General features: G+C 36.9%; 1 protein-coding gene across 2 annotated transcripts in view; it reads left to right on the top strand.

Annotated features, from left to right (window-relative positions):
- Positions 1 to 698: 698 nt before the first annotated feature.
- The window catches only part of HECW2 (HECT, C2 and WW domain containing E3 ubiquitin protein ligase 2), a 425,511-nt gene continuing 399,706 nt past the window's right edge, over positions 699 to 26,503 (top strand). For both annotated transcript variants that reach the window (XM_074302808.1, XM_074302811.1), the window contains exon 1: positions 699 to 837. The gene's annotated coding sequence lies outside the window, so the exon portion shown is untranslated. The remainder of the gene's footprint in view (positions 838 to 26,503) is intronic.

Raw genomic sequence — 26,503 nt, forward strand, 5'->3', positions numbered from 1 at the left:
AGGCGGAGAGAAGGAGGCGACTCCTGGCCAGTGACGCCCGGAGAGAGCCACGGAATTGGAAGCCCGGCTGGCTTCACCGTTGACGTTGCAGGCGCTCCTGTGGCCAGTCCAGGGTTTGAGCGCGGCTGCTGTGGAGATCCTTGCACGGAGATCCATCCCTCCTTCCCTCCTCCTTCTCTTCCACCTCCTCCCCTGGACCTCCCTCAAGAAACAAAACACCTCTGCTGGCTTCTTCCTCTCCAGAGCCAAGGCAGCAGGCTCGCTATGGCTTCAGGTCCCCCTGGTGCCGCCGCCGCCGCTGCCGCCGCTGCTGCTGACTCAACACAATTGGAAGGTGTGGGGGGTGAAGCGTAGATTGGGAGAGGAGGGCGGACCGAAGCAGCCCCCGGATTAATCCTGGTTGGGAAGTAGAAGATGCCAGGACACAGGAGGGCGAGAGAGCCTGCTACTGAAGTAGGCGGCGGCGGAGGCAGCTCGGAGAACAGTCGCTAAGGAGAGAAGTGCATCTCTCTCCTCTCTCCTCTCTCCTCTCTCTCTCTCTCTCTCTGTCTCTCTCTCTCCGTCTCTCTCCTTTAGGCCGTGGCGGTGTTGGGAAGAGGCGAATCCTACGCTAAGTGGCGGCGGCTGCAGCAGCAACAGTCTGGAGCTGAATGCTGCAAGCACCGGATGACTCCAGCTGCTTCCTTTCTCGGTGCAATCAGCATCGTTCCCAGCCACTGCTGGAGGGAAGTGTCGGTACAGGGGAGAAGCATCGCAGTCGGAGTGAAATTGCCTGGAAAGCTCCCTCCCTTCCCCAACCTGGAGACAGGAGCTTGGCGTTTGGCCGCCGCGCTGGTGGTAAGTTGACATGGGGCTGCAGTATGCGTCTGGAGCTGGGAATGGTCGCGTTGTGCACTCTCGGCTGTGACTGCTTGTATGCAGAACTGCTCTGGGGTGCTCACCGATGGTATGCACCTCAGAGGCAGCCGACAGCAGGTACAGGGGAAGGATGGAGAGGCGGCTTTGTTTGTCCGCGCTCTGAGTCAGGTCACCGGTTTGACATTTGTGTTCTCGGCAGCCCAGAACTGGAGCGAGAGCCGTCATGTACCTATTTTCCTGGGGTTGGCCCAGATCTGTGTTAAGGGCTTTGGGAGCAGCGACTGTTTCACTTCACGCTTGGAAGGTGTTAAAATTCTTGGCTGGGGCCTGAGGGACCTGGAACCGCAGATTTAGAGGAGACATTTCCTGCAATATGTAGCCGCAGATGTCTGGTTCTATCCCTAGCCTTCTCCAGAGCTGGATGGTCTCCCCTTATTAATACCTCCCAGGAGACTTTGTGACTTTTTTCCACTCCTCTCTTCCCCTCACCCCCTCCCACCCCACCCTAAGAAAAGATTCTTTCAAAAACATTTCCCCCTCGCCCTGTCTTTTCATGTTTCACTGCCTTTGTAGTAAACACAGGGAACTTACAGTGGGGGCTAAAAAGGGGGGGGGAGAGGGCTTAGATCAATATTAAACTTTTAGAAGACGACAAATAATTATTGGCAAGCAGGCAGTGAGGAGAAGCACAGAAGGGTAACTTCTTATGGTATTTAAGCTGGTACATAGTTCCAATCGAAGAATTCTGCTTTTTGCTTCCTTTGCCTTACACTGATGCAAATAGTGTATCCAGAATTCTTATTTGTAAGCATCTTACCATTGGGCAAAGTTTATTTATCTCGAGTAACTTCCTTTGATTTCTGTGCCTTCTGTGATTCTTAGTTTAATTAATGAAAAGCTTCATCAGACCTTTGTGAAATTTCACATGTTCTTTTAATTTATCTTGGAAACATGTCTCCCCCCCCCCTTTCTTTCTCACACACACACACATTCTCTCATTCCCTCAAGGATTTATTCCTCCTGTTGCCTAGAGAGAGATTTTTTTTTTCTTCTCCTGATTTCTCTAGTCTCCTTTTACAGATGGCTTTACAACCAGAGATTACCTTTAAAATTATTTAAAAGATTATTTTAATTTTGAAACATACATATATACATTCACACCAGAAAGGTTCTTATGACTTTAGATTAGTCAAACCAGGGGCCTATTCCAGATGGAAATATAAGTTGTGTGAAAATTGGAAGCTTGGTTAATCTGGGGGATCATCAGAAGCTGCTCACAGGGCTTGTTTATAAATGAAATAGAGACAGATGTCTTTTCTTGTCTGCTAGGGATGCTGTGTATAAAGAGTCATTGTATTAGAGAGAAATTTCCACTTAACTGTTAAGCAAAAATAAAGCAATTGTTTGGCCTCCCAAAGGAGACATTGTATCTTTACCACCTTATAGCTTATCAAGTTAATTTCTTCCCCCTTTGATCATTTTAAAAACCATCATTAAGCTACTTGCTTTTCTTTTCCTATTGTTTCTAGACCAGTGCATATGTCTCTAAAGGTTTAAACTCCTATCTGAAAGAGGTGGAACATTTAAAATGCATACATATCATATATATGTAACACATATGTGATATATAAATATTTTTCTGGATTTGAAATCTTCATATCACTTAAGGGAAAAAATCCTATCACATCTTAAATCCTGTTTTAAATACCCACAACAACTTGGAAGAATTAACTCAAAGTTGGAAGATATTTTTGAGGGCCGTAGTTAAGTGTTTCCCAAACTATGTTTTGATAAAATCCTGTACTCTTCCTTGGTATGGAAAAAGGTATTGTGAGAAAATTTCATTTGTTATTAACCTTTTTCTCAACCATCCAATTTTGGGGGGAAAGTGATGGTGGGAAGGTCAAGACCTGTGATTTCATCTGTGCAGAGAACTCTATCCATGCAGATCAGCAACTCATCTGTAACTTCTAGAGTTCCAGGGATACTGAGAGGATTAGTAACTTTCAGTTACATTGTTAAAAGGTGTCAAAGAAAAGGCTGGGTATTACGAAGTCAGGCATATATTAAAAATACCCATGCAACAAAATTTTGTTGTGGAAATAGGCTCAATTTCTTCTTTACTCCAAGGTTTTCCTGACCCTTTGTTATCCCCAAACCCAGTACTAATGGGATGTGCTAATATATTTCTTTTTTATTTTATTTTATTTTAAAATTATTATTAAAGTTTTTTTTTAATTTTCAAAACATATGCATGGGCAATTTTCAACATTGACCCTTGCAAAATCTTGTATTCCAATTTTTTTCCCTCTCTCTCCCCTATCTAATATATGTTAAACATGTGTAATTCTTCTGTATGTATTCCCACAATTATCATTGTGCTAATATATTTCAAACCTCAAATGTTGCATGGCTAATTCACTTTAAGGAAAACTGCCCTAATTCAGTATCAGTCTTGGATGTTTACATAAGTATTGATCAACTGTTTTCTATGACAGAATTTTTATCCAGTCATTCATCCAAAACTACTGTTAGGTTGCATTACAAGCTTATGAAAACTTGGACAACGTTATCTTTAGGGGTGTGTGTCTGTGTGTCTGTGTGTTTTGTGTTTTTTGAAGGCATGGTCATCTTTAGATATGTGATCTTGGATGAGTAACTATTGGAAGAAAAACACTTAGTAAATTGTAACAAATTATATAAATGTGAGAGATTTGTGGTTATTGTTACCAAAAATCCTTTTCTCTAGGTCTTAGTTTAAAGATGGCTTTCTGTGGAGTCAGAGGACTGGTTTCAAAGCCCATTTTTATTTATTATCTGTGTGATCTTGAGCAAGTCTCTCTCAGATCCTTTTTAACTCTTATGACCACTTGGCCTCTCTAACATTGAGAGATTTAAAAGGACGCGCCAACATACTCTTTCTAATTCCCTTCCTTGCCTAGGTTATGTGTTGTGGAATGACAAGTAGATTACAAAATTGATTGTCCCAATTTAGAGAGTGCTTTTGATAATAACTCCTCTTGTGCAATGGTGGGGAAAATATTATTGCAAAGTAACTACTCAGTGTACATAGTTCTAAATTTAACTGGGAGCATGAGCAATGCCTGACCTCTCAGAACAGGGGGGATGGAATTAAAAAAGAATTTAAATATATTTTACTCAGGCTGGATGCCATTGGGTTAAAAATCATACTTGTTCATTCTTTGAAATTTAAAAATCCTCTTTTACACCTACCTCAATAAAAGACAAAGAAAAACTGATGCTGTTATTTTTTATTTCAATCCAACTGTGATAGCTTTAGACTTTTTCTTTTGGCATCTACCCAGGATAAATGCTTCTGCAGAGAGCTTCTGCCAGGACACTTGATTCTGCGAGGTTGATTAAAAAAAAGGGATGAACCTGCAGAATCGATTTTACTTGGTGGATAGTTTTGAGGGTGATATCTGTTTACCCCCTCTTCCATCTTCAAAGTCTCCTCAACAGAGTGTGTCTTTAAGAGAGAGAGGACTTTCTCCTTGAGGCTTACTAGTATTATAGGCCAGAATGAACCATTCTCCTGCCAGTTTTTCTGAGTCTTCCTTCATTCGAGAAGGAATAATGTTGAATGAAGAACCTTCCGAGTAAAGTAAGGTAGTTCTGGATTATGAGTAGAAAGAGACCAAATATGGGATTTGATTAGAGCTCATGAAAGACCTAGGAACCAGAACTAGCAGAGACAGAGGCTGAAGCATGATGAAAATTAAATGAAAAATACTTTTGAAGGACATAGTTTAGAAATTTAAATTATTTCATTTTCATATTTTGACTTCAGCATTAAATTAATCTTTGTATTAAATCAAAAGAGAAGTCAGAAATAAAGTAAAATAAAGAAACATTGATTATTGGGGAAAACAATATTCTTCTGGAAGAACAGGAGCTTCTTGAAAATAAGGTGTCATTTCTCTATCCTTTCTTCACATTAGGTACCTAGTAAATTTTCTTTGAACTTAGTTGTATTTGAACTTCTAGTTCTATTTGAGATCTAATCATAGGTGTGTGTAACAGGGAGCTGGTGACAATGTTTTCACTGTTAGACAAAACCCCCTACCATTCCCCTATTTGATCCTTTGGCAAATTGCCCTCACTCAAGAGATCTGGGCCACCAAAGCATGATTGAGAACATAGCTTCCTTCCACTCCAAAGAAGGTAGCATTCATATGAAAAGGGATGGGGAAGGGAAAAGAATTAGAATTTATTAAGTGCTAACATGCATTATGCTAGAAACATACTTGAAAGCCTATACCTAGGGCTATCCATACCAGCATGAAGAATAGGCACACAGTACCCTTAGCAGGAAGATAGAGGGGCTGCTGCTTTTGCTGCCAGAAGAAGCTGTTTTGCTGGGAACCTAGAAGGATACTCGTAGGAATCATGAAGGCAGAGTCCTAGGCTATGTAGGACAAGAATTGTGTGACTGAGCCTTGTACCAAAAGCATGCATCAGCCACTGGGTTTATGGAAACTGTTCAATCTGCTGAGACTACAACTGATGATTTTTCATGTTCCTTCTCCTCCTTCTACTTTGTTTCCCTTCCTATGAAAGGGTTATGCTTGTTTTTCAAGTATCCATTTCTTAAGTATTTACTTTTTTTTTTTTTTAATTTTAAACCTGTTTTTTCTCAGATAAATGTGATTTGAATTGTGTAACCCAATGGTCCTCAAATTTTTTAAATAGGGGGCCAGTTCACTGTCCCTCAGACTGTTGGAGGGCCAGACTATAGTAAAAACAAAAACTCATACTCTGTCTCTGCCCCAACCCATTTGCCATAACCGGTGGGCCACATAAACATCCTCAGGGGGCCACATCTGGCCTGAGGCCGTAGTTTGAGAACCCCTGGTGTAACCTATATGTAACCTAAAGAGGGTGCATCTTGGACATCTTGAAGGGTAAGAAGTAAAGAAAGAAAAGAAGGGAGAGAAAAGAGGGGAATTTAGGAAGGAGAGAGGGAAGGAGAAGAGAGAGGGGGATGGGGAAAGAGAGATTTTATAAGATAATAAACAGAGTTAAGCTTTAATAGGTTAAAACTGCACTGAAACATAGAGGGCATCCTGTATAAATTTGCCAGTGCAGATTCCCTGACTGGGGCTCTGAGCTATTATAGAAGAGAATTTCAGATGAACTTTAATGATTTGCCAGTGCAAGGAGGGAAATTTGAAGATAGACTTTTCTAGACAAAGTCAGTTAGAAGTTTGGATTACGGGGAGGCTGTGATGAATTGGGCTTAGTATGAGAGGCAGCAGCATCTTAGCCATTTTTAAATTTATTATCTTTTCATGCCTGATTGAAAAGAAAATTGTAGTTTCTGAGAGACAAACCTGAAGGAACTGGAGATCTAGTTACACCTGGTGAGGAACTTGTAGGCATTGTAGCATAATAGAAAGACTGCTGACTGTGTAATCCTGAGTTCAAATCCTGCTTTTACTTGTATGAGTGATCCCATTTCATCCTGTCTTCTCCAGCAGATTTCCCACTTCTGTTTTCCCCCCTCTCCCCACTTATTTTCAATCTCTCTTTTTATTGGTTTCTTCCCTACTGCCTATAAACATGATCATATCTTCCCCATACTCAAAACATTCCCACTTGATATCTCTTCTCCCCTTTGTGACTTATCTCTTTTTGAAATCTATCTGTAAACAATGCTGTCATTTATTTTCTTTTCATTTTCTTCTTAATTCTATATAGTCTGGCTTCTAAAGTCAATTCATTGAAGCTCCTTTTTCCAGAGTCACCAACAATCTCTTAATTGCCAAATCTAGTCCTCATTCTTCTTCAGGTCTATGTGGTCTCTAATACTGTTGCTTAACACCGAAGTACTTTTCTCAAAAATCTACATGATTGTTTTTGGTTTTGATACTGTACTATTCTGGTTCTCTTCCTATTGATGGGGCCATTCCTCTGTCTTCTTTTCTGGATCTCCTTCTAGATCATGACCATAAATCATGGTTTGTTTCCCAAGGCTCTGTCCTGAGACCTCTTCCTTTTTCTTCTTTTCATTTGATGATCACATCAGCTCACATAGATTCAATTATTAGGTCTATGCAAATGATTCTAACCTCTCTCCTGACCTCCAATTTCATATCTCCACCAATCTTTTTGGTATCTTAAATTGATTGTTTTGTAAACATCTTAAAGTCAGCATATGGAAAACAGAATGAATTTTCTCCCCTCCCCCCACAGAAATCTCTTCTTCCTAACTTCTCTATTACTGTGGAAATTACTACTACCTACTACCGTGTTTCCCCGATAATAAGACCTATCCTGAAAATAAGACACCCACATACTCTTTAATATTCCGCTAAAATAAGCCCTCCCCCGAAAATAAGCCCTATCGAACTTACTATGAAAACGGTCATCATGGTGATCCCCTGCGCTATATGCTGCGTAGCGGTACCTTCAGTAAGCAGCGCCGCCCTCCCCTCCCGGGTGAAACGCACGTCGCGCTCCGAGCTGCATCCAATCAGAGCTGCAGCAGTGAGCGCGTCATCCTCTTCTTCCCTGGTGATTTGCTTGCTGGCGCTACTGAGAGCAGCGCCGCGGAGTAGAGCTGAGACAGGACCATCTAAAAACTCGGTAAGTTCAGTAAGCGATGGAGAATAAAATAAGCACTCAGGGGGCATGATGGAGGCTAAAAGGGGCATGATGGAGGCTAAAATGGGCATGATGGAGGATAAAAGGGGCATGATGGAGGCTAAAATGGGCATGATGGAGGATAAAAGGGGCATGATGGAGGATAAAATAAGCCCTCCCCTGAAAATAAGCCCTCTGGTGTTTTTTAGTCCCAAAAAAATAATAAGACAGTGTCTTATTATCGGGGAAACACGGTAGTTACTCAGGTTTACAATCTAAATGGCATCCTTGGGTGCCACTAGATGTGTCCAGTCTGTTTTCAAGTTCTGTCCATTCTAGTTTTGTAATAGTCAGCTGCAAAATTGATCTTCCTAAAGTACTAGTCTGACCATATCACTTACTTAGTCAATCAATATTCTCTCTCACCTTTAGGATCAAGTATAAAAATCTCCTCTTGGCTTTTAAAATCCTCCATAACTTTATCCCTTCTTACTTTTCTAGTCTTCTTACACTTTGCACCTTAACATGTTTTTGTTGTTTGTTCTTCATTTTCAAAGAGAACCATGATGCCAGGGAAGTGATACTATGGCATGTAAGTGAATTGGATTTAAGTGAGAGTGGACTATACAAAGTCCCCAGGCTCCCTATCCTATCAGAGTCATCTAGTCCAGTGAAAAGATATTGATCAGAATGACTGGAGTCAACATGTACTGTGACATCCAATGATGCTGAACTCCTTGCTGTTTTTTATACATGAATTTCCATTTTACTATGAGCATGTCCCCCATTTCTGGCATTCTCTTCATCCTAATATTTGACTTTCAGCTTTCTTGGCTTCTTTCAAATCTCAGCTAAAGAAAGTCCTGCCTTCTTCAAGAAGCTTTTCTCATTCCAACTGTATCTTAGTGCCTTCCTTCCCTGTGAGATTGTCTCTATCTTACCATATGTATATATGGTATGGCATACATATATATGTGAATGTATGACTGTATCTATAGCTATATCTATATATCTTGTGTGTACATAAACACCATGTGTCTCCCATTAGACTGTGAACTCCTTGAAGACAGGGACTGTCATTTGCCTTTCTTCAAATTCCCAACACTTAGCACAGTGCCTAGCACATAGTAGTCATTTAACACATACTAGTTGACTGATTAACTATTTTACCACTTGTGGGATCTTAACAGATAAACAGTGTGACCTGAGTCTCAATTTCCTCATCTATCAAATGAAGAGAAAAGGAAATGGCAAACTACTCCAGTATCTTTCCCAAGAAAAACTCAAATGGGGTCACAAAGAGTCAGACACAACTGAAAAACAACTGAACTGAATCTTTGATTTCATTAATTGGTGACTTCTTGTGCATTAGTCTAGTGATATCTGTAGACAGGATAAGAATTAGGAAATGTGGGTGATATGAGTATACATTCAATAACTGGGTAAAAATTTTGGTGGATTTAACTTAGCAAAAACCAAGTTCTCTTAGCATCTTCTTTCTATATAGACACATGTTGTGAGTCACTGTAGCTTGCCTGTTTTTGAGATGCATGGGATTTCTTGCATTTATGTTTGCTAGTTCTAGTTGTTGCTTTCATGTCTGGCATTTCCTCTTATCCCTCCAGTTTTCAGGCTATCAGGGCTATTTGTGCAGTGGCAGAGCCCTTGGCCTCTATATTTACTGCTCTCTTCAGATCTTGAGCTCTACCACCAAGAGTAGTCTTTGATCTTGGTTTCTATGATTCAGGGAATGAAAGCATGAAAGTGAACTGCCTGATCTGCTCTGTCTCCACAGAGTGGGTTTCTTCTCAGGGACTTATATTACAAAGCTTTCTTCAGGGATTGTATAATATCCTCTAAGAAAACCTGAATATTTGGTGTTTTTAGCCTAAAGTTGTGCAACAAATGCCATACTTCTTAGCCAAAGCTACATTGAATGCAGACTATGTGCCAATTTGTAATAATACCTTTATAGGCTGCCTAGTTGATGTAATGATTAATTATGGATACAACCTTTTTATATCACTCCACTAAGATCCTCAAAAGCTTGGTCAGCATACCCAAATGAGAAGAAATGTATAAGTGTTGTTTGTAAGTGATCTACTGAATTGTTTAAGCATTTTTCCCCCACCAAGATGGTATAGTGTTGTTGTTGTTTTTTTAATTGGACCATGGGAAATACAGCAGAAAATATGCTACTGACCAAATCTATTAACTCTTATGTAAGGAAAAAACTCTTGTACAAAAATCCTTACCTGTTCCAGATAATTTTGATCTTTACTATGTCAAGGATTCTCCTTCTTGTGTTACATGTGCTCCATTCTCTTTTCTCATCATTCTTTTTTCCCTCTCTTTTATGTATAGAACATATTTCACATCTCCATCTGTTGAAATCCTTTTTTTTTTTTTTTTTTTTTTTTTTTTTTCAGATTCAGGAAGTTGATCTCTCCTGTTAAAAATGATTCCTTCCTTCCTCAGATTTTTCTAGAGTATTTGGGTCTGTCTTTTGTCCCTGTCACATACACCTTTTTATCATACTTAGCAGTAAAGAAGTCATATCTTCCTAGTAGATATCAAGCACCTTGAGATCATTTTTATTTTCATATCCCTAGTTTCTAGCATAATGCCTGGCATACAGTAAACATTCATTGAAATGAATTGGTACAATTCTACAAAGGTAGAATACTGGGCTTGAAATCAAGAACACCAGAGTTCAAATCCAGCCTCATATACAAGCCAGAACCAAATATGCAATTCATTGTGTGAAGTGCTAGAAACATACAAAGGCAAGTAACTCCCAGTCCTGTTCTCTAGGGGCTTAAATCAGACAGCTAGTAAGGTAGAGATTTGCCCAAGTTCATTACTGGGAAGGCCATGGAGGAGATGGCCTTTTAGCTGAGACTTGAAAGTTGAATTCCTACAGGCTAAGATTTGGGAGAGAAAGAGTTCTATCTCATCTTGGTGAAAGTGGTGGGTAGGTAGGGATATGTAAAACATGTTCAGGGAATAACAAATAGCCCACTTTGGTCTGTAAAGAATGCCAGAGAGAATTGTCATGTCAGAAGCCTGGCAAGGTAGCTTGGAAGCAGCTAAGGAGGGTTTTATGATTGCAATGAGTTTAGGTCTTAACAACCTAAAGTGTCAACCACAGAAGAGATATTTTTTGTAGGTATAAACTGGTATATGCTTAATGGAGGAAAGCAGATTTAATTTTAGTCTTTAGTTTTACGCATTTCTCTGAAACAAATAACATAGTAGAGTCAGGAGAGCAATTTTTACAATTACAATAATACAAGCTTGAAAGCATTAGGAACACAATGACAAACCATAAATCCAGAATACCCCTGATGGAACATGCTATCCATTTCCTAATAGAAAAGTGATGGATTCAGCGTACAAAGGCATACACACATATGTTTATGGACATGTGTGTATATATGCCTTTGTTTTTATATATATATATTTTTTTTTTCTATGAGATCAATGAGGGCATTTGTTTATTTGACATTTTCATGATGGATTTTGTTTTTCTTGCTTTTTCAATGTAGGAAGGAGATGGGAGGAAAAGATTGAAGACCTGAAGATAAAATAAAATTGAATTTTAAAAAGGAAATAACCAGTGTAGTAAAAGAAAAAAAAAAACCCTAAAGTTCCACAAAAAGATACCATCTTGCCTTCCCTGTCCCCTTTACAATATCTATAGCTCATTAGACTAAATTACATTTGAAAATCCTAATCCACCAACAGATAATTGAAGAAAAGAGCTAATCAAATACAGGCTGAGATTTGGGAGAGATAACTTAGGAAAATAGGCTGAAGAGATGGGATGGGACGTAAGTCCTTGTGAATTGTAAATAGAAGAGAGGGAGAAATGACATAACTTGTAAACATCTGAGTGCTGTTCAAGCCTGTATGGTTTAGGGATACAAAACTAAAATAAGTCAAAATGGTTCTGTTTGCCTGAGAGTCCCTTCTAGATGATGATGGTTCATTTTATTTTCCGACAGTGATAAGTATATGTCATGGAAAGAGTACTAGACTGTAGATGAAAAGCCATGTGCTCTTTTTTGCTTATTTATCATGTAGCTTTTGGCAGCTCAGTTAAGTACTCCCTAGTCTGTTTTCTCATCTGGGTTTTGAGTAGGTAACTTGTAAGGATATTTCATAATCTGTTTTGCCTTACACTGGAAAGCACAAGCTAGACTGAGTCACATCACAGGTCTAAAAAGAATTGCTAATGGTTAAATTTCATAGGTCATTCCCTTGGAATCATGGGATTAGTACCTAGAAGAAAGCTTGAGAGCTCATTTAAACATTTAAACTTTTCTAAATTTTGAATCATTTTCTAATTTCGTCAGTTACATAATCATTCAAACTTAGCTTTAATGAATCAATATAAATGTTTCCAGTTTTTTTCTGTTAGTTCCTGCCTCTATCCCCCAGTTGCTAGCAGGAATAAGTTCAGTGATTTAGAGCAGGACTTTTGAAATCATGCAGTTCAAAAACTTTACAGATGAGGAAACTGAGACCCAGAGAGGTCAATGATTTGCTGAAGATCCAAAGGTATTAAGTGATAGAATAATCCAGAACTCTGCACTGTATCAAGATGCTTTCTAGAGTAACTTTGTTCTGTTCTTGGCATAATAGCTTTTCTTTATCTAATTCAGTTTAATAAAGTTTTATTCATCCAGTTTTAACAAACACTAAGTAATCATTGTGGGTCAATTAGTGTCCAAAGTGGCCCTTAATCTCTTGGACCTTATGGTATGATTGATGAGCATTACCAAATCCTGGGTGATGCAATAAGCAGCAAGTTAATTGCTTGGACTTAGCTAGAAATAAGAGGTATTTAGGTCCTTAGAGGAATAGATTGTAAATAAAATTGGGTCCTGATAAGTTAGAATTAAAAGACAGTGTTAGAAGGAAGGAAAATGGGCTTTGGAACCAAAGGACTTAGATGCTTTTCTTTACTTATATTTACCTGGCTAGGCAAGTCATTTTGTCTCTCAAAACCTTGGTTGCTAGATAATTTTAATAGCCTTTGCTACTCTAAATTACATGTTCTTGAGTTTCATTCCTATTTCATAGCAACTTGTGTAAGTTGATATACTTGAATACCTCTTACTCAAAATAGACAAAGGTCTGAATAAGGTAAAACATGGCAGAAAAACCTAGTTGTTATGGTGGATCACCAATTGCACATGAATCAGTAATGTCATTACCATTGATTATGAACAGAGTAGTGAGGATGTATAAATAAAATTATAGCATGAGGTAATTTCTATCATACTTAGCACTGGCCAGGTGCTTGCTATAGTACCAAGTATAATTTGTAGGAGTAGGAGAAGGAGGAGAACATGACACAAATTAGACTGATACTACTCACTCATTCCATCTCTCTGGTAGGGGGCATGGGGTGTAGCTTCTAGGGGAAATATAGCAGCAATCCTGAAGTCCCTTGAACTTAGAGTGCTATTATTCTAACAATCTATCAATGATCTAAAGGCCTTAAGAATATAATAAAGTAATATAATTATGTATTTCTCATAGACTTTAGGAAAAATGTGGTAGTAAATACGAGTCCCCTGACTTTAGAATGTTGTTGTTCCAAGAATCTGTCAATGATTCTAAAGTCTCCTGGCCTTAGGAATACTATAGTGTAGTCCTACAAACTGCTGACTGTCAGATAACAATCTGTTGGTCAGTGATAACCAAATTCCTGAGACAATTGTGAGTAGACTACCCCCAAACCTACCTGTAAGCCATAAAATTAGTAAATAAGTAACGTGAAGCTCTAATCTCTCTAACTTTATCTTATAAATTTATCTTCTTGTTCCTAGTTCTTTGTTAAATTCTTTTGGAATTTAGTCTGCTTCAGTTGGTGTTTCAATTATAATAAATTTTTCTTCTTGAATTGGAGATGGGTTCAAGCCTGCAAATCTTTTTGAGATATCTTGGGACATTGGTCTGCGACCCCAACCTTTTGGGGTCTTCTTTTGAACCGGAATACCATCATAATAGAAATATAATGGAAAGAACTAGATTTTCAGTCAGAATTCCTGATTTTGAATTTTAGCTTGGCCACTTGTACACTTTGCAACCTTGGGTAGTAACTTAAGCTTCTGAGCTGCAGTTTCTTCATTTTTGAAATGGGATCAATAATACCTGTCATGTGTATTTCAAAGGGTTGTTGTGAAGATTACATAAGGACTCTTTTATAAAACAAAAGTTCTGAATATCAGCGGACATCACGAATTGCCATTGACTGGAAATAGGAAAGTTGGAATGAGTCAGTTTTGAGGACATGATAAGTTCTATTTTGAACATGTCAAGTTTAGAAATGCTGCCAGGATAGCCAAAAGAAGATGTCTAAGAGATAGATAAAAATATGTTTTCAATCTTGGGATAGCAGTTGGGATTAGAAACAAATATTTGAGAGCCTAGCTAATAGAGTGTAAGGTCAAACTCACAAAATTATAGTCTCTAAACAGTTATTTGACTGACTGCTTTGTGGTCACAGTGTGATTTATTTTGTGAGTCTCAAACTCTAAAATCAGTTCTTAAATTAATTTGAGATATTACAATGCCCTACAGCCTTCATCATTTCTCTGTTCTCAGATATATCCTTTAAGTTTTCTGTTCAGTCCTTCTAACAATCTGTGTTTGTTACATTTTGTCTGGAAACTATAATTCTCACTGAATTTTTTCCATAAATGTTTTTTGCCTCTTTTTAAAGCCAAGCTGTTCACATATGGAAGAGACAATACCTTGCATCTATAACAAGTTGATTTAATTCTTTTTGCTTATATAATAGTTCATTTTCTGTCCCCTTTTTACGAAGTGCTCATATAAGAAAAGGGTAATTCCTTACATGTTGGTATTAATTGAATTGTGGATATAGACAAGCTTGCTAGGGAATAAAGTACAAGAGGAGGAAAAAACAAAATTGTGGTCAACTCCCACCTAAAAAGAGATGAGTGATTAAGGAATTATGAAAACCAAGAAAATGCGGTATCATATAACCTTAAATCAGTTGACCTTAAATCAGTTGTATAGCTCTACTTCTTTCCCTGTGACAGAATGAGAGAAGTTGTTGAGAACTTTAGAGGGATGGAGGCACATGGTTGAGCAGGTCATGAAGGAAAACCTCATTCTTAATAAAGGAAGTCATCTGCGTTAAGTATATGAGGATTGGTGGATTGGGGAGGTTTAAGTACTTGAGAAAAAATATTTGAAGCAGTTACTGTAGGCAGAAAGATTGGTGGTCTTTTATTCTCATCATATTGATTCCCTAATATCAATGAAGCCCCAGACATGATCATGCAGGCAACATACATTTGAATGAATGAAATCAGTTCCATTTTGAGACTTTTTTCAGCTTTGCTTGGCAGCTTGGTAGTAGGATTAGTTAAATCAGATGGAGGCTACCCAAAAATTAATTAATTTTAAAAATTTTGAATTTAAAAGCCAAAGAGATTATTTCTGTACATACAGCAAAACACAAGAAAGAGAATTCTGTGTGAAACCTCAGTCTCCATTTCTTGATGCTTTGAGTTTACTCAATTTGCATATAAATAAGTAGGAAAGGAAAGGAGAAAGGTCAAAGAGGCAAAGAATTCTAGGGAAGAGATTAAGAGATCATTGAAGTGGTAGATCATGAGTTCAAAACTAAGTAAAGAGGCAAGTGAAACTAGGGAAGCAAGAGAAAGAATAGAAGACTAGGGGTTAAAGGATTGGAAGTTTTGAGGTGAGTGATGAGTAGATTTGAAATGAGCAAGAGAATTAAAGCCTAGGGAATTTAGGAGGTTGAGGTTAGTGAGTAGAATTTTGGTATTGAGGGATTGGAAGCAGTACAGATCCCTGTGCTGTGGGGAATTTGGGGCTTTTTGGGGAAAAAGGGGATTAGGGAATTTATCACCCCAAGCACCACAGTTTACCCATTCTCCCATGTTTTAAGCCTTTTGATTCTTCCCTTTCTCTTTTGTCATCTGAGCACTTATCAAGTGTGGTTGATTTTCCCTTTGAAAAGTCTTTTATATCTTTGCTTTCTTCTTCATTCCCAGGACCTTAATACAAGACATCATAGTGCACAGTGAGTAGCCCTTGAAGAAAGGAGACAGGTTCATAAATTTAGAAATAGAAGAGTCCATCTACTCCCTCCTTTTTTAGTTGTACAAGACACAGGGGAACGACTTGTCCAAAGTCACACAGGTAGTGTCAGAGATGAGATTCCAACTTAAGTGTGCTGTCTGCTAAACCATCATTCTTTACACTGCCTTCCTCTACCTATCATTCACCTTAAATTCTTTTCCTTTTGCTCTTTACCTATCCAGATTCTCCTGATCCTTTAAGGTCTAGCTCTAATTTCAATTCCTTCATGGAACCTTTCCTGACTATTATGGTTTCCCTGATTTCCTTCTCTACTGAACTCCTCCTGCAAAGCAACTGATTATCAATCCTATTCTGTTTTACCTTGTGCACTACTTGTTTGGTCAGTTAGTTTTATCCCTCCAACTCCTTTGCAAGCTTCTTGGAGGTACTTTACAAAGATGCTTCTGTGTATTCCTATAACCTAGCTCAGATTGAGCATAAAGTAGCATAATAAATTGATTGATTTTGCCAAGAAAGCCATTTGCATGGCTGTGTTTCAGCTATTAAGTGCTAAGCTGTCAAATAGAGATATATCAATAGCCAAGTAAGTATCCATGATTTCATCAGTTTTGGAACTATGACTGTAAATTAGTCTTAGAGAGTTCTCTGAGCTTCCAAGTGCTTTGCTCCTATTCCACACTGCCCTCGTGCCAGAGATGTCATTATAGTATTATGGTGCTTAGCAACTAACAAGTCAGAGAGAGTAACCCAGCTTTGAAGCACTCATGTGTCAAGTTCCATTCTTATAGTTTCAGTTGCCTACAGAAGCAGAGTCCCTTAAACTCAACAAGTTTATCTCATCACTTCCAACTTATTCTTCTGCTTGATTTCAAAATTTTTGTCCTCAGCACCACTGTTAACCCAGATTCCCATTTTTTTTAAGCCTTTTTTGACACCTTCCTTTCCCTACTTCTGTCATTCAAGAGCTTATTGAGACTGGATAATTTTCCCTCTGAAAAGTCTTTTATATCATTGATTTCTTCTTCATTCCTGACTACCTAATACAAAATAGTATTGTCAACTGCTTGGACTGTTGTAATGGTCCTTCCCTGTAGACCTATTTCCATTTTCTATCTTCAAACAGTCCATCTGTCACACCATTATTAGTCAAATCTTTCTTATGCGTAGATCTAGTTTTCATAGGATTATAAGATTTAGAGGTTGGAGGAGAAGCTTGTTAAATGAGTATTGGTCATTCATTGAGTTTGCTATGACCTCATTTTATAGATGAGATGCAAATAACTTGCCTAAGGTCACAAAGGTAAAAATTAGCATAGCTAGTATTTGAACTCTGGTCCTTTTCCTTAAAATACAGGATGCTACATTCCACTGCCTTAGTCATTCTGTCCTGCCCAGAATGTTTCTTATTGCCGCCCCAAGGAAAGTTTAGATTATTTTTCTGTGACTATATCTTTCCTTTTTCCTAACAGATAGTTTAAAGTCCAGTCAAACCAGCTGTCTTGTTCCCTGTTCATGCCCCACACTTTACTATTTCTGTGCCTTCATTAAATAAGATTTTTGAAAAATGCTTAGGTTGACCAGTCCGTTGGTATGGCCCTGATCAAGTCATTTAATCTTTCCAGGTGATTCTCCAGGTTTTCTATATAGAACACAAGCTGATCCAAGTCATTAGAGTGAATTTTCTTTCCAGGGGTTCTTTATGACAATGAAATCCCCAGAAAGGGACCTCAGAGCTCATTTTATAAATGAAGAGGCTTTGGAAAGATTTACATGAACTGATGATGAGCAGAACATGCAGAACCAGGAATACATTGTACACAATAATAACAAGAATACATGATGATCAACTGAGAAAGATTGGTTCTTTTCAATGGTTTAGTGATCCAAGGCAATCCCAATAAACTTACAGAAAATTCCATCTACATTTAGAAAAAGATTGAATGTAAATCAACACATTCTTCTTTTTTCTGTTTTTTTTTTTCTCTCCCATAATTTTTCCCTCTTCTGATTTTTCTCTCCCAACATGGTTCATAAAACAATGTGTATTAAAAAAAATAAAATCCATAAATGAGGAGGCTCAGGAGATTGAGGCCCAGGGAGGTGACCTGTTATTGTGATAATATAGATAGAAATAGTTTGGTAGTTTTGTGGATAGAATGTCTGGTTTGCAGTCAGGAAGACATGAGTTCAATTTGACTTCTGACACTGTGTTACTCTGAACAACTCATTCACTTTCTGTTTCAGTTTTTCTTGATTGTAAAGTGATAATAATAATAACAGTACCTATCGCCTGGGTTTATTGTGAGGATCAAATGGATGATAATTATGAAACACTTAACAGTGCCAGGCATATAGTAAGTAAGCACTGTATAAATCTACTTTTTGTTGTTATTGTTCAACAAAAGTGGCATTTAAACTAAGGCCCCCTGGCTTTAAATCTGGAGCTTTCCTCTTTATGACACTGCTCCATCACAAATATATAATACAATCAGGGGAGGACTGATTATAAAATAGAAGATTGATTTGTTTTGCCCCCACCTCTAAAACAGTTTTTAAGGATTTGAATATAGACCTTTTGTTAAATTGAAATTTACCTTTGCCATATATATATATATATATATAAATATATATATAAACAAAATTTTTTTTCTTTAACACCTTACCATTTAAAAGTGCAAATCACAAGTTTTTATGAAAGGTTCATTGCAATGTATGAATACAACTTAAATTTCAGTAGCTTTCCAATGCCTTTTTTTTCTGTTATTCTTCTTGATCCCTAAAGCATTTACCATATTAACTGTATTCCCCTTTCTATAATCTTCTCTCTTGGTTCTTGTGATGGTATTTTTTTCCCATGGTTCTCTCCAGCCTCCCTGACTATTCTTTCATAAATCTCTTTCATAAATCATAAATTCCTTTATTCTTCCTTCTTTTCCACCACAAGTTCTGTCTTTAACCCTCTTCTCTATCAATATTCATTTTCAGTGAACTTATCTACTACCAAAATTTCACTACGCAAATAGTTCCTAAATTGTTTTCTAATTTCACCTTCTTCCAGAACTTTTAGTCTTATTATTTCTGACTATTGAATTCTCCTAACTGAACATCCTAATGGTACTTAATGATTTGCTGATTTTATTTCCAGAATATCCTTCTTCCACTAACTTCTTGGTATTTCTTTTGATGATACCATCATTCTCTTGTGACTAAACTCAAGGTTATTCCCTCTCCAACCTCCCTTGCTCCTCAGTCAGTGATTAGATTCTATGTATCTTATATCCATTCCCTCTTAACATTACATTTTGAATATTATGACAGTGGTGAGAAAAGAAAAGGTCAATATACCTTCTCTAGGTTTCTTGAATTTTTTTTGTATCCTCTTTAAAAGGATACCATTATCTGATTAAAAATTATGTTTTATATTGACTTTAATTTTTCTTACTGAGTTTTAAAATGTCCAGATTCTTCTTCTACTACTACTACTACCACTATTACTACTACTCTACTACTACTATTACTACTACCACTTCTACTATTACTATTGTTACTGTTGCTGCTACTACTACTACTACTATTATTACTACCACTTCTACTATTACTATTGTTACTGTTGCTGCTGCTGCTACTACTACTACTACTACTATTACTATTGTTACTGTTGCTGCTGCTATTACTACTACTACAACTACTATTACTTACTATAACAACAACAACAACAACAACAACAACTACTACTACTACTACTACTACTACTACTTTTATGACTTTTATTACATTCTACTTTTGTACTTACCAAAGCAGTTATACTTCATGTATAATAAAATTTCACTCAAATATCTTTTAATTCTTTGCTATAGAACTTTTTTTTTTCTAACTATAGTACTTAAGCACTTCCCAGACATTACCTCATTTGTTTCCCATCCTAAAGGATCCTTTCTTCAATTTTCAAATGAGATGAGAGGTCAAGTCATGTCCAGGGTCAGAAAATGAGATAATATTAAAGTGTTAAATAAAATAGAAAACTCTTAATAATTATTTTGTACTTTAAATCATCTGAGTTTTAAAATACACTGGAACAAGCATGAGGAATACAGAAATACATGTGAATCAACAAAAATCGTACTATTAAAAAACCCAACATTTTGTAAGAAAATGTTGTAGATTTTACATATTAGGCAAGAGACAAATATATAGAAAAAGAGTAAGCTGATATTCAAAGAAATAAGGCTCAAGGTCAGTTATTTGGAAATTCATTTTCTCCCTGCCAAAGTGATTTTCTGTAGATGTGCAGATCTGACCATATCATTCCTTAACTCAACAAACTCTACTGACTCCCTATTGTCTCCAGGATCAAATATCAGCTTCTTCTCAAATTTACTTACATAGTTCTTCACATTCTGATTCCAAGATATTTTTCCAGCCTTCTCATATATTACACTCTTTCACACATATTATCCTCTAGCCAACTTGTCATCTTACTGGTTAACATTCATGGTATTGTATTTCCCATCCCTGTCCTTTTATACTGTATGTCCTTCTATGCTAGGAATGGACTCCCTCCTCCTCCTCCTCCTCCTCCTCCTCCTCCTCCTCCTCCTCCTCCTCCTCCTCCTCCTCCTCCTCCTCCTCCTCTTCTTCCTCCTCCTCCTTCACCTTCTTTTTTTGCTGAGGCAATCGGGGTTAAGTGACTTGCCCAGAATCACACAGCTAGGAAATGTTAAGTGTCTAAGACCAGATTTGAACTGAAGTCTTCCTGACTTTAGGACTGGCACTCTATCCATTATACCACCTAGCTGCCCCTATGGACTCTCTTCTTATCTCTGATAGAATCCTTTAGGTTCTTCAAGTCTTAGTTCTTACACTACCCTACCTTCTAAATAGTGTTTCTCGATTCTCCCAACTACTAGTATATTCTGTCCCTAGCTACCTTCTATTTAGTTATATTTTATCTTGCATCCAGCCATATATTCTTAGATATCTATATATATATTTGTGTGTACATGTTGTCTTGTCTGTTAGAATATAATGAAAGTGGAAGTTGTTTTATTTTAAAAAATTTATATTTCCTCTGCCCAACATAGTGCAGGACTCAGGCATTTGTGGATATAGTATGGTTTACTTAAGTTCCTTTAAATGAAATGCTTATGATGATCTAAGAAATTAGTTGAAAAAATTATAAAAATTATAGCTAGAAAAAAATTTAAGGAAGGAGATAGACCCATTATTAGATTTTACAAATGGGGAAATTGAGGTCCAGAGAAATTGAGACTAACTTAAAGTAATAAAGGAATGCTGTTCACTAATTTCATCCATGAATGTATGTCAAAGTGCTAAACACTTGAAAAAAAAATAGTAAAACCTGAATAGTTCCATTGTCCATGAAGTAAGAAATAGCACTATGTAAAGTATTATTACTGGCATTGGGCCTAAAAGAAGGATGGGTGGAATCTAGAATGTGACAACTGTGGTATGCATATATTTTTCATTTTCTGTGCTTGCTCATCTTTACTAGAGTACCACTTCCCCTAGTTACTTGTTTTTGGAAAACTTAGGTAGAAATATTACATTTTTGTTGTTCTCAACACTACAAATAAGGATAATAGCACCTATTTTCTAGGGTTGTTGTGAAGAACAAATGAGAAAATTATGAAGTGCTTAGTACACTGCCTAGCACATACTAGCTGCTATTATTATCTCATCCATTTTTAAAAGAATACTGGTTAAGAGTCAGGGTTCTGTGACTAATCCGGGACAAGGAAACATAATCTATTAGAACTTCAGCTTCCTTACTGAAACACAGCTTTTTGGAAAGAAACTTCAGAGTGCAAACCATTGCCTTTGATTAATTTGGAATTCCATCCTTGTTTTCTGTGGTAATGGAGAGAATGGTATAGATTCCCTTCAGGGTAGAATTAAAGTATGTTAAAAGTTTCATTTTCTTCCTGTCCAGAGTCTTATAGATTGATGTGTATTCCTCAGGGTCTACATTCCAGACAGGGTACTCCATTATTCTAGGATGCTTGGATAATAAACAGGAGCTAAGTAGGTATTAAGGACTGAGAGGAAAGGACCTTGGTTGTGAAAGGTGACTATACCTAATATATTATTATATAGATGTATTTAAATACTGTAAGTTTGGAGGCATTCTTGGTTATCCTAAGACTGTCTCCTGATAGCAAACCTGTTATACAAGGAAGATATGGTCTCATGCAGGCATTCTGAGGTAATGGATGCTGATCAATTTTTGTAATACCTATGCCATTTACTTATGGGAAACTGGGTATCTGTTTTACTCTTGATTAATCATCATGAGGAAGTAATGTTTCTTTTTTTGGAGGTGCCTCTTCCCTAGTTATCTTGCGATGAGGTTATAAGGCTTCACTTGATCAAGAACTGAGCTTCACTAGAGATTGGAACATCTGTTTATTTGAAATTGGATTTATTTTTCTTTTATCTTTAATTTTCAAAATATATGCATAGACAGTTTTCAAAATTTTGTGTTCCAAATTTTTTCTCCCTCCCTTTCTTCCCACCCCCTCCCTTAGATAGCAACTAAACCAGTGCAATTCTTCTGTACATATTTCCACATTTACCATGCTGCACAAGAAAATTCAGGAGATTGGATTTATTAAAAGAATGGAACACCTGTTTTTTATTAGTCATAAAAAATAAATATTATATATTTGAGCAGATAGAACTTCCTGCTATTTACACACTCAGATTTCTTGTGTTTTGAGTGACCAACCAGAGAAGCTAAAACCACTATCCTATTTTGATTCTCATCCCTGGAAATTGGAGAGTGGACACCCTGATCAGCTACTCCTCTTTATCCTCTGCCACAAATTCTCTTCCTCTCATGTTACAGCAGGTATAATCCTAGCTCCCACTTTCCTTTCCCCTGTCATTCACAATCAATATCTGCCAAAGTAAAAATCCTTTCCCTTCCTGTATTTCTCTGTATTTTCATCCTTATTTAACACCTCAGGATGATTTGAGGGGAAGAAAGAAAAGAACATTTGGAACAGCCACTTGGAGAGCATGATTGTCTGTTAGTGAAGAATAAACTGATTACCCTGCAGCAATGATGGCAGCCTTCTTCAGTCCTGCTTCTCTGCTGTTCCTACCATATGCCCTCTGGGAACCTTCTTCTCCAGTTTAGTTATTTTGTCAGTACACTTCCCTGAATATTAGATCTCTTCATGTTCTTTCTGGATCCTTATGATGATGGAAACTTGGCTCTCTCTAGAAGACATTGCATCCTTGGATAGCTTTTCCTCTACTGAATGATGCTTTTTTTCTCATGCCTCCCTGGTCCAAGAGGAAGGATAGGCACACTTCTTATTTCACATTACTACTCCTAGACTAAAAAAACTTCTTTTCCTTTGAGTTTTAATTCATTTTTAAAAATATAATTTGGTCTAGATCCTTTGGTTTTTTATCCTTATTTCTTAAGGAATTCAGTACTTGATTCTCAGTCTTCCTTTCAATCTTACTTTCCTCTCCATACCCTTGTATTCAGGGATTTCATCATACGTGTCAATATTCCACTGAATTCCTTGGCCTTCCAGTGTGTTCATTATTTTTTAAAATTCTTCTCACTTGTAACTTCACTCCATCTAAGACACCCAGAGGGACATTCATACTCAAATGCTGCTAAAGAAAATCAAGCTTCTATGAATTTATGTTATTTGATTTCAACTAGACTATTACTGTTACATGTGATCCTATTATTTTACCCTGATTGACTCTCTAATATACTTTCTTTAATTGGGATCCAAATAATTTCTTCTGTCCTTGAGTCTCCATACCATTTTCCTTTTCTCACCCCCACCTGTCTCAGCAGTGACCATACCTATTACTTTACTGAGAAAAATCAAGGCCATCTGATATTGACTTTCTCCTTTCTTACTCCCCGCTCCAAAAAGTTGTTACATAATCATGCATCCTCTCCTATTTTGCATTGGTCTTTCAGCAAGAGATTCCAAGGTATACCCTTTTATTTGTGCTTTAGATTTCATCTCTCCCCATTTCTTCTGGGAACCTATCCCCTTGATAATTTCCTCTTTTATCTCATCTTCAAGCTCTCCATATAAATTGGCTCCTTTCCTGTTGCCTACAAATATACTTAGGTTCCATCTATACTTTAAAAAAAAATTCAGTTGACTCTGCCATTTCCTCAGACTATCATTCTTTGTCTCTTCTCCTTTTCATAGCAAAACTTTTTGAAATGACTAGCTCAGTATAGCTTAATACTCAGTCACTTGACTGAATTTGCACTCTTCATTATCAATTAGTTTTTTAACCTTTAAATCCAGTGGTCTTTTTAAAATTTTCATTCTGCCTGATCTCACTGCATCATATTAAATTGTTACAGATCTTATTGGATATTCTCTTTTCCCCATGCTTTTGTTGCACTCTTCTTTCTCAGCATTCCTCTTATTTATCTACATCTTCTCTTCAGCTCCATTTCCTAGATCATCATCTATCTCTTGATCATTAAATGTTCTTTCCTGGACTCTCTTCTCATCTTTTTTAATAATCTCTACACAGGTGAACTCCAATATGTATATTTCCATCCCTAATGTCTCTTCTAAATTCCATTTCCATATTATCACTTATTATGATATCTGGACTTGAATGCTGTATTTCTATGCCGTGTTTTATCTAGTCTTCCCTCCAAATTTCCTATTTCTGTTAATGTTGCCATCATCCTTATGGGCCTTCAAGTCTCAGAGACATTCTTGACTCTTCCTTATTCCTTACTTCCCATACCTATTAACTCACCAAATCTTGTTAGATCTACCTTCTTGACATATTTTACATTGATGACCTTTTCATTGCTATAGTCACTGACAGGGGGCAGCTAGGTGGCGCAGTGGATAGAGCACCAGCCCTGAAGTCAGGAGGACCCAAGTTCAAATCTGGTCTCAGACACTTAACAGTTCCTAGCTGTGTGACCCTGGGCAAGTCACTTAATTCACCCCAGCCTCAGCAAAAAAAAAAAAAAGAAAAAAAAAAAGATATAGTCACTGACATTCTTTGATCCGGTACTATTGCAGTAGCCTCCTGATTGGTGTCTAAGCTCTCCCCTTTTTTAAACGTAATCTTCAATTAGCAGTCAAATTAAATTTCTGAATAATTTATCTAATCATGTAAGTGGAGTAGCCAAGTAGCAATGGATAGAGCACTGGGCTTGAAATTGAGAAGATTCATATTCCTGAGTTCAAATCCAGCATTAGACTTACTGGCTGGGTGACCCTGGGCAAGTCACTTCACCCTATTTTCCTTAGTTCCTTATCTTTTAAAGAAGGAAAAGGCAGTTTTCTTGATATTCTAGATATCTTTGCATAGAAAACTCCCAAAATGGAGTCATAGAGAGTTAGATACAATTAAAAAATGACTGAACAACAGTAATAACAAAAATTTCCCTGCTAAAAAATCTTTAGTACTTTCCTTGTTGTTTTTAGGATAAAATGAAAACTTTTCAGCCTAGAATTTAAAGAGTTCCAGAATCTATCATTTCTCTTTCTAGAATTAATTTGTATTACTCTCCTTAAGATATTATATGGCCCAGCCAAATTGACTCACTTACTGTTACCCAGATTGAATTTGTCATCTGCCATCCTCCTTGTTTTTTTTGCCTTAGACTTCCTGCCACATCTGGTGTTACCCTACATCCCTTCTTAACACCTTGTAATCTTCAGATTCCTTTAATTCTCTGATCAGGTGCCCATTTTTTTTTTTCCTGAAGCCCCATCCTGCACCAGTTGTTTTTAGTTTGGCACTCCTGAAATTATTTTTTATTTATCCACCTGTGGACCAGTTGTGGCACCCTCTTAAGAGCAAATATCTTAAGTGCAGGGACTTGTTCATTTTTGTCTTTGTGTCTTCTGTGTCTTGCTCAATGCCTTACACAATGTAGGTGCTTAATAAATACTTAGTGAATCACATCAGAAAATGAAAAAACTACAGTTGGAAGCCAATTCATTATTATTTTTATTAGTAACATCATGCTGAATAATATTTAGCTTTTTAAGGTGCTTTCCCATCTGTTCTCTTATTCACATATGATAATTCTGTGAAGTATGCAGAACAAGCATTATGTCATTTAAGAGTCCAAGAAACTGTGGTTCATTGAATTTAAGGAACCTACTAATTACTTCTACAACCCATATTAGAATTGTCTCTCCTGATTTATAGGTCTTTATTTTTTCCATGAAGTCATACTTTCTTATGAACAAAGTATGGAAGCAAGATATAGCAACTAAAAAAAGAATGAAGTAGAAAGGTAATGAAAGATAATGAAAAAGAAATACATGAGAAAATAAGAATTCACTAAAGTTGATATTTTAAAAGACTAACAGATAACATTTTAGGAGCTAGTATCAACAAGAGGATATGATTATTGAATCTTAGTTTTAATTTATTTAGTGTATTGTTTGGATTTTGCATTTGTTGTTGTATTTTAAGCTTCTTGTTCTGTTCATTAGCTTTCTCTTTTGCCTTTGCTGAGAGTATATATATATGGAAATAAATGAGAATAAGTGAGTACTCTAAGTTTTTTTTTTTTTTTTAAGTAAAAAAAGCCTTGTCTAAGTCTTTTACAAAAATAATTATGCTAAGATGGAAAAGAAATAGCTCGGAACTCTAGTTATGCATTTGTTGACATCTCTGATTTTTTTTCTCCTACTATACAGAATTTGACTTTGCAAGCATTTCTTAACACATTCTCAGCCAGATTGGAAATGGAAGGATAAGGAGACAGTTCATTCTAAACAATATCTTGATTAAAACATCTAGAAAAAGATTAAAAAAAAGTTTATGAATTGGTCTAATTTTCTGAATTACTAGGAATCAAAAATTTGTGTAATACTTCAATGCATTAAGACCTGTGTGGTATAACACTAATAGAACCAGATAGTATATT

Source organism: Sminthopsis crassicaudata, chromosome 3 (genome assembly GCF_048593235.1).
Source record: "Sminthopsis crassicaudata isolate SCR6 chromosome 3, ASM4859323v1, whole genome shotgun sequence".
Classification (NCBI taxonomy): domain Eukaryota; kingdom Metazoa; phylum Chordata; class Mammalia; order Dasyuromorphia; family Dasyuridae; genus Sminthopsis; species Sminthopsis crassicaudata.